Raw genomic sequence first — 7,509 nt, forward strand, 5'->3', positions numbered from 1 at the left:
TTATCTTCCTCAATTCTAAGTCTTATCACTAAATCCTCGAGTCCCATTTCCTTTCTTTTATGCTTCAAATTATTTTTGAAGTCTTTCCAAGATGGTGGTAATTTTTCAATTATCGATCAAACTTGGAATCCTTCACTTATACTCATGCCTTCAGCATGAATCTCATAAATACGGATTTGAAACTCTTCGGATTATGATACAACTGACTTAGAGTCTACCATCTTAAAATCTAGAAAATGCCCAACAACAAATTTCTTTGTGCCGACATCTTCTAAAGTATATTTCTTTTCAAGAATTTCCCACAATGTCTTGGCAGACTCAATAGAGCAATACACCTTATAAAGAACAGTACTTAATCCATTTAGGATATAATTCCGGTACATGAAATTGGAATGTTCCCATTTTCGATATTCGGTTATTTTGATTTGGTCATCTTCATCATCATCTAAAGAAACTGGTTCTTGAGTGATGATATGAGCCAAATGTAATCTTGGGTTTTCCTCTTGGGCCCCTGTGTGCTCGCGTGAACCCGCCCACTACTTCTATCCACTTTAAAGCTAGTAGAAGCACAACTATTTAAGAATTGTAAATCAATTCTTCTCCTAGTCGATGTGGGACTAAAATTACTCAAGGCAAAATCAAAACTATCAACTAAACATAAAGTAATAAAGTAAAAAGCATAAAACATAAAACATAAAGTATAAAGCATAAAGTAAACATGGGATTTAAATACCCTATGGTTAATAGATTGATTTACCATATGGTTGCAATTAAATGAATAGTAAAGGGTTTTCCAATTCAACCCTCTAAATTCCAACATTGCCCACAATATATATGTATATAATTTTTAAGATTTAAGTGTTTATTATTGATTTAAAAATAGATTTTGTGATTGTAGCATCTATTAATCCACATTATAGCATAAAGATAATATTTTTGAACGACATAACCATTATTTTTCAATTGATGTTGAAATCGGTTAGGATCAATTTGGAAGGATTTAAATCCTTCAAGCTCCATCGGATCGGCCAGCTTAAACGGACTCAGTGGGTGCTAATCCAATCCCGAAAGTTGTCCTTAAAACCATGTTCAAAACTTGTGTGCATCCTTGTTGAGACTCAGATTGAGTCTTGCTTGTTGAATTCGAGGGACAGTAGTTCTATACTCCCGTGGATCTTTGTGGGAGGCTCCAACTATCTTAAAGACATTAGAAAACGTCACGTTCGACTTAGTTATTCTGAATATCCAAAAGAACTCTACAACGTTCATAGTGGAAAAATTCACATTTTTTAACATGTACATCTGATTTAGTCATGAATTAGTTTCAAGATATGAAATACATCTTGGTTGCTTGTATAGTGATCTGATTTCCTTAACTTTGCAAGAAAAATAAATTGAAAAATTCCTTAATTTCATTTTTATTCTCCTCAAATTACAGCTCTAGACCTCTTAAAAAATATGGAGGTGCAAGCCATCATAGGACCAGTATCATCATCACTGGCCGACTTCATTATTGATCTTGGAAACAAAACTCAAGTGCCTATTGTTTCTTTCACGGCAACTAGTCCATCTCTTTCTTCTATTCGAACTCCTTACAAGATATCGATACCCGAGTTCCATACGGAAGTGTCATTCCCGTTTCGGCCACAGATGATCAAATCGTTGAAGAGCTTTACAAGTTGATGACAATGCAGACTAGAGTCTTCATTGTACACATGGCAATGTCTCTTGGTTCACGTCTTTTCCTAAAGGCAAAAGAGGTAGGAATGATGAACAATGGGTACTCTTGGATCATCACAGATGGACTAAGTAATGAGTTAAGTTCCATGGATTCCTCTGTTATCGATTCAATGCAAAGTGTATTGGGTGTAAGGCCTTATGTTCCAAGATCGAAAGAGCTTGAAAATTTTAATGTTAGATGGAAAAAGAAGTTTGTCCAAGAAAACCCAGATGTCGAAAGAGCTGAATTAAGTGTTTTTGGGCTTATGATACGGCTTGGGCATTAGCAATGGCAGCAGAGAAGGTTGGCGGTGCAAACTTCCGTTTCTTGAAACCAAACATTATCGACAATTCGAGTGATCTTGCAACAATGGGAGTCTCTCAGATAGGTCTTGAACTTTTGCAAGCAATTTCCAAGACTACATTTAAAGGTCTGAGTGGGGACTTCGTGCTCGTAAATGGGCAACTACAATCGTTCGCTTTCCAGATACTTAATGTGATTGGTGATGGGGGGAGAGAGATTGGCTTTGGACTCCAACATCTGGAATTTCACGGTCATTGAATGTGACTAGTACAAATCTGTACCCGACTTCTAAGGCCAATCTCAGTGTGATCATATGTCCAGGAGAGTCTATAATTGTGCCGAAGGGTTGGGTAATTCCAACAAATGGGAAAATATTGAGGATTGGAGTTCCAGTGAAGGATGGTTTTAGTGAATTTGTGACGGTGACAGGGGACCCTACTACTAACTCGACAACGGCCACCGGGTATTGCATAGACGTGTTCAATGCTGTAATGGACACATTACCTTACGCCATCCCTTACGATTTCATTCCCTTCCAAAAGGCTGATGGCTCAACTGCTGGGAATTACAATGATTTGATTTAACAAGTGTTTCTTCAGGTAAGTTTGAATATATATATTTTCGATTAATATTTTGAGTGAGTTTTAATCTTTCTATTTAAATGGGAATACTTTTTCTTGTTAAATAGAAATTTGATGCCGTTGTTGGAGATACCACCATTAGAGCCAACCGATCCCAATATGTAGACTTTACATTACCATATACAGAGTCGGGGGTATCAATGCTCATGCCTGTTAAAGACAATGGAAAGAAGAATGCATGGATATTCTTGAAGCCTTTAAGCAGAAATCTATGGTTAACAATTGGTTCCTTTTTTATCTTCACTGGTTTTGTGATTTGGGTCCTTGAACACCGGATCAACGAAGAATTTAGGAGGCCAGCAGCTTATCAGTTTGGCATGATCTTTTGGTTCTCCTTCTCTACGCTTGTTTTTGCACATAGTAATTCCTTGTACATCTCTTTACATTTACTTACTATTAGTTTCAACAGAGTGCAAGGACACCTTTTGGGGCATTCGGTTCAAAAGAACCAAAGTTGTGAAAGTTTCCTTTGACATAATATAGTGTGCATTGGTTAAAAGATTTAGGCTAAGGGGGTTGAGGTACAATGTAGCAATATCTATTTTGTGATAATTTCAATACAACAGTTGTAATTGGGCAGGGGATAACGTGGTGAGCAACTTGGCTAGGTTTGTGCTGATCATATGGATTTTTGTAGTCCTCATACTCACATCAAGTTACACAGCTAGCTTGACATCGTTGTTGACGGTTCAACAACTCCAACCAACCATCATTGATATCAAAGAGCTTTTAAAGACACGCGTATCTGTTGGTTATTGTGGGGGGAAATTCTTGAATGGGGACACGTGGCTCGAACGATTCTCGGAAGTAGGGACTCGAAGCTCGGATGGACTGTTTGATGGGCACCGTTGACAGAACTCCTCGGATGCACGGACGCTCAGCTCGAACGTACACCACCAACTCATCAGGTAGCTCGGATGGAGTATTCTGTGGATATCAATTGTTAGTATAGATCAGCAAGATGGATCTGATAGATAAGACATTGATTGACAGCTCTGATAACAGAGCAGTTGCAACTGCCCCTGTACCTAACATGCCAGAGAGTAAGCAAACTACCCTGAGTCACATCAAAGAATGGCACAGAACACGATCATCATAAACGCCTATATAAGAGGGAGAAGGCCAGGGGTAAAGGGGGTTATCTTCTTTTTCTCTCTAAAAATAGATTATGTTTTACTAATTTTACCACATTCTCTAACTTGATCGTCGGAGTGGGCTAATTCGCAGGTCCGCCTGAGCAAAGAAAGAAAAGAAAAGTGTAGAGCGAAAAATAGCATCTACAGTTATCAACAGGGTTCATTTGTGTTTGGGCTCTTGAAGCAGATGGGGTTTGATGAATCCAAGCTTAAGTCCTATAATTCTCCAGATGAGTTTGATCAAGCTTTATCAAAAGGGAGTCAAAATGATGGCATTTCTGCTGCTTTTGATGAGGTCTCTTACATAAAGCTCCTCCTTGCGAGATACTGTGCTAAGTATACGATGGTCAGACCTACGTACAAGACTGATGGATTTGGCTTTGTAAGTCTTTCCCGCTCTCTTTGGAATCATCATCACCGGTAAATACTAAATTACTAATGTTCCAAATTCAAGCATTAGGTGTTAACAACCTCCAATTCCTTGATTTTTTTTCAAGAAAATCCTCAAACAACTAATCTTTTTATTTTTTTCTTAAAAAAAAATAAAAACAAAAAAAACAAAAATAAGGGTTTATTGTTTATTGTGCCATGGAATTTTTATAAACAATTTTACGAGACTTTTTGATATTTATAGAAATGTCATTGCACAACGACAATCAAGTATTGGCTTTTTTTTTTTTTAAAATCATTAGAAGACTAATTTTGGGTTTTTTTACTTTTTAAGAATTTTTATGAAAAAATAAGGTATGCAAGGTTGCTAACACCAAATGCTTGTATTAGATGATAGCATTTCCCATATTTAAGTAAGGATGTATTTAAATCTTAGAATACTTTACCAAAACGGTAGAGTTTTCGAAATTAATTCCGAAAACGGTAAATTTACCGTTTTCGAAAATAAAATTTTTGGAAAATATTTACCAAAACGGTAAAAACAGTAAAAACATTAAATTGTGTATCGAAAATGCCCTTTTTTTGTTTTAAGTGTGGATTTACACTTATAACCCTCACAACAACATAAAATCCAAAAAAGATTTTGAGAAAAAGCTGAACTTCATCTTCTTCACCTTTAAAATCCAAAAAAATTGCAAAAATACGTAGGAACCTGAACGTCATTCATGAAGTTGTGGCCGTCGTTTATCCCATATGAGTACGGTTTCAAGGTTATACTGTTCACTTTTTGTTTGATTATAGTCTCTGGTTATCGAGGGGGGAACCCGGTGAGAACTGCCATGGGAGGGTTTGTAGCTGTTCTAGTGAACATTCTTATTTATCCTATATGGTCTGGGGAACAGCTTCACAAGGTACTAGTTAACAACTTTAACTCAGTAGCTGATGCTCTTGAAGGTTAGCCATCTATGAGTACTGTTTCACCATTTATGTGAAGATCCTATATTCCTGGAGTTGAGTTGCAATCCTACTCCCTGTCTCCCTTGGGCCAGTGGATTCAAGTAAGTGGGCCCGCAAGGATTTGCCACATGGCACCAAAGCAGAATAATGAAAGAGGACAAGAGGGTTGAATCGTAATTTCAGTTAAAATTCAAAAAAGGGTATTTTCGAAAATTAATTTTTTTTTTTTACTGTTTTTACCAATTTGGTAAACAAAAATTAATTCCGAAAACGGTAAATTTACCGTTTTCGAAATTAATTGCTACAGTATACTGTTTTGGTAAATAATCGAAAAGTTGTGCATATTTTGATAAATCTGCCTAAATCTTAGTTATGTTTCTTTCAATTTCTATACTTTTTTTTAGGTCTTCCCGAGAGGTTCCCCTCTAGTACCCGATGTTTCGAGAGCAGTTTTAAATGTGACAGAGGAATATACAATGGACCAAATTACGAAAAAGTGGTTTGGACATGATACGAGTTGCCCTGACCCGAACAACATGGTCTCTTAAAATAGTCTCACTCTTGATAGCTTCTTGGGTCTCTTTGTCATTGCTGGGTTCTCTTCAATTTTAGCCTTACTCGTATACATTGTTTTTTTCTATTACAACCATAAACATATATGGAAACACATTGACCCTAATACATCGATTTGGCAAAAAATTCGTATCATGGCGAGACATTTAGGAATACCAGACTTCAGAATAGCTCTAATATTGAAGCTTCACAGAATAATAACGCTCCAATGAGTCCATCAAGCATTTCCTACCAAACAGAAGGACCTTTCACTCCCACGGAAGACTAAGGAACACCCTCTGTAGATTTTGGGAATTCAAACCCAGAAATATTAAGCACCCAAGAGATAATGCCTTCCATTGAGCTTTGCAATGTAAATACAGAGAGAGATCAGCTTCCTCAAGGATAATTGATGAAAGGGGATGAGATTAAATTGATTTTAGATCTTATAACATTGTCAAATTAATCCATCTTTCTGTGCATCCATGTAACTTATGCTATGTAATATACTTTGTTCTCGATAAAGTACCAAATGACTTCTTCAAGGCTTTTAATTACTCATCAAGACTATTTGATGTTTATTAATTAATATTGTGGATCCATGTAAAGGATGATATTTTAGTTCACTATTTTCTCAAACAAGGTGGGGGGGATTTGAAAACTAGAGGAACAGATCAGTTTCTTCTTTTCTTTCCTCTTCTCTTACTTCTTTTTATAACAATAAAAGGAAATCTAAATTGACTTAAATAGTAGGATACACTACAGAATAAATATCAACCCCCATATCTGATCTTACAATGGACTATCTAAATGATACTTCTACATATTTTTCTTTATAAAAAAACTGGTTGGACATGGTGGCATGTTCAAAAATACATTTACAAAATCTATTATTCTTATAAAACTTTAATTGTCATTATAATATATTTAAAAAGAATATTTTGGAAATTTCACATGGATATTTTATATGACAATGTTTGCTTCCTCTATATTTCCAATGGTCTTATGTCATTGGATGAAAAAAAATTTACACAGAAAAGTCAAACCAAGGTTTTGTAAATTTCGGATTGACCAATTGTAGGATGTCTTGTGTATTGAGAGCATCCTAAATTTACAAAATACTCCTTTTAGGGAAGCCCTCAATACTCGTTATTGGAGATTTTTTGGGTCTACCAACTTCGATATCTATGTTGTTGATGCTTTGATCCTTGAATTCCGTGTTGACTGGTCAGTGCAGTTTATCAATAAAAATAAAAGAACAAAAATATATAAAAACCTTGACAAGCAATGGTCGATTCACAAAGACAACGTTGATCCAACAATTTTTAACTTAAAAACAATTACAATTCGAAATATTAAATGAAATTGAATAAAAACTATTTTAAAATAAACAAGAATGAAAAATCACAATATAAAGAATTAGATCAGTCAAATCCACTAAAACAAGTCACCTTATCAATTTATTTGTTTACTTATTATTTCGATCCAAATAACAAAGTTAATGCCATTGGATTAGAAGATAAAATATGTTTATCCAACTATTAATTCCAACTTACTTACATTTTAACGATTGACGACTTTCACCCTACTGAAACACTGTATTTGACCTCATTGAACTCTTTTCTTTTTGTACATTTTCGTTTTAACATTTTTGCTTTGCTTTTGGTCTGTTTCAATATTTTCTACTTTTTTTTTCTTTTTTCCTTTTCACACATTACCATTTTTTTGGTCTTCTTTCCAAAAAAACATGTAATCCTTTTTCAGGGCCCCAGTTTAATCCTTTGATTGCTGTCCAAGTCATAATAACTCT

At 35.3% G+C, this 7,509-nt stretch overlaps 1 pseudogene across 1 annotated transcript; it reads left to right on the plus strand.

Moving 5' to 3' along the window:
* The first annotated feature begins 1,634 nt into the window (after positions 1-1,634).
* Positions 1,635-5,932, plus strand: LOC147392862 (glutamate receptor 2.7-like; annotated as a pseudogene). The gene is made up of 6 exons (XR_015182250.1): positions 1,635-2,622; positions 2,712-3,024; positions 3,245-3,405; positions 3,779-3,792; positions 3,948-4,182; positions 5,552-5,932. The product of XR_015182250.1 is annotated as a glutamate receptor 2.7-like (transcript).
* Positions 5,933-7,509: the final 1,577 nt, after the last annotated feature.

The sequence above is a fragment of the Akebia trifoliata genome, chromosome 10 (assembly GCF_017979445.1).
Source record: "Akebia trifoliata isolate Shusen 1 chromosome 10, ASM1797944v1, whole genome shotgun sequence".
Classification (NCBI taxonomy): Eukaryota; Viridiplantae; Streptophyta; class Magnoliopsida; order Ranunculales; family Lardizabalaceae; genus Akebia; species Akebia trifoliata.